Raw genomic sequence first — 2,005 nt, 5'->3', positions numbered from 1 at the left:
ACTTCTACCCAAAGTTAGTGTTGATGATGTGGTTCAGAAGGACGATGAAAGCTCTACGACTAAACTATCCAGCTCAGAGAACAAAACTTCATCAAAATCATCCACCTAAGCTACAAATCTTCTCCATCACTGATATCAGTTGTTATGCTAGTCATATGGATAAATGAATTTCACATCAAAATCTATAATGCCCCTATTTGAAATTTGATTGATTTGTCCATAAATTATAAATCGGTTTAATAGCTTCTATTATAACGCTTGTTTAACCTTATTATAGCTTTCGGACATATAAATTGTACTTATCATTCCAGTGATTCTGGTATTAATAACGGTTATCGAAGCGAACTATGATCGAAGCACGGCACTACAATGTATGTATATGGCAGGTCCTGGGGTTCGAATCTCACGAGTGCGGGTTCGTGGATGCGCACTGCTGAGGAGTCCCATAATAGGACGAAACGGCCGTCCATTGCTTCCAGGTTTTCCATAGTGGTCTAGCTTCAATTGACTCACACTTTCGACTATGAAAAATACTAAATCTCCACAAAAACCAAAAAACAAATATCCTTCACAATATTTGTATTTTTCTCCTTGACACTACATTTATTCAGGTTTTTCAAGCTCTGTAATCAAACGCCTTATTAATAAATTTGATTGTTTAACATGACATTTTTTCATTTTCAATCCGTTTCAGATTTTATTCTATCATCGTTAAACCGACAGAGATCTTAGTAAAATGTAGTCATGGAAACTTCTACTCTCTGGTTACTACGAAATAAACTAGTGATTAGATGTTTATATTGTCCCAATAAATGATGATTCTCGTATTCAACATTATGTATTTCAGTGAAGACATGAAGACACCAAAAGATCATGAAAGTATTACAAACATGAAGTGTATATTTAAGAAACTAAATACTAAATTACATGGTGCTTGTTAGCGGGAAATAAACCGGATTAAGGCACGTTATGCTCATGATCGTGACGACGCACGCTGATTGACTAATTCTAAACCAAACAGCTCTGGCAGATTATTAGAGATATTTCCTTGAGTTCTAGTAGGAAGCAGTGACCAGTGGAGTTCAACCAAGTCTGTTGTAGAGATATCAACTCACTGAAGACAATTGGTGAACGGTTGCTCAAAATCATGGATCAGTTAAAGTTAGACATTAACACCGTTGGATGCCGGCCAGATCAGTGGCCTATCGGTTAAGTTCTCTGACGCGAGACTGGTAGGTCCTGGGTTTGAATCTCACGAGGCGAGGTCGTGGATGAGCACTTCTGAGGAGTCCCAAAATAGGACGAAATGGCCGTCCATTGCTTCCAGGTTTTCCATAGTGGTCTAGCTTCAATTGACTCACACTTTCAACTATGAAAAATACTAAATCTCCACAAAAACCCCTTCTGATAATTATATGTATAGCTTTACTCTATTCTCTAACTGGCTAACAGTTAATCTACTTACTCTGTACTCATATATTTTGGCTAACTGCCAATATCCGTATTCATTGCTCTTTCTTCATTTGTCTGCTCTCCACATGAATATCTGAAATATTACTTACTTACTTACGCCTGTTACCCCTCGTCGAGGAGCATAGGCCGTTCACCAGCATTCTCCTTCCAACTTTGTCCTGGGCAATCCTTTCCAGTTTGTTCCAGTTAACATTCATCCTTTTCATATTTGCTTCTATTTCCCGGAGTAATGTTTTCTTTGGCCTTCCACTTTTCCAGTTCCCTTCCGGATTCCAAGTTAGGGATTGCCTTGTAATGCACATTGGTGATTACCTCAATGTATGTCCTATCCACTTCCAACGTCTTTTCCTAATTTCATGTCTGAAATATACTCATCCTCATTACAATCAGTATTTGACTTCTTACTTCTATGTTATGAGATGTTGGAGAAAATTTGTAGCTCAGGATGGATAATTTTGATGCAGTTTTGTTCTCTGAGCTGGATGGTTTGGTCGTGGATCTGTCATCGTCCTTCTGAACAACATCATCAACA

Source organism: Schistosoma mansoni, chromosome 6, assembly GCF_000237925.1.
Source record: "Schistosoma mansoni strain Puerto Rico chromosome 6, complete genome".
Lineage (NCBI taxonomy): Eukaryota > Metazoa > Platyhelminthes > Trematoda > Strigeidida > Schistosomatidae > Schistosoma > Schistosoma mansoni.
This window is presented reverse-complemented; position numbering follows the sequence as displayed.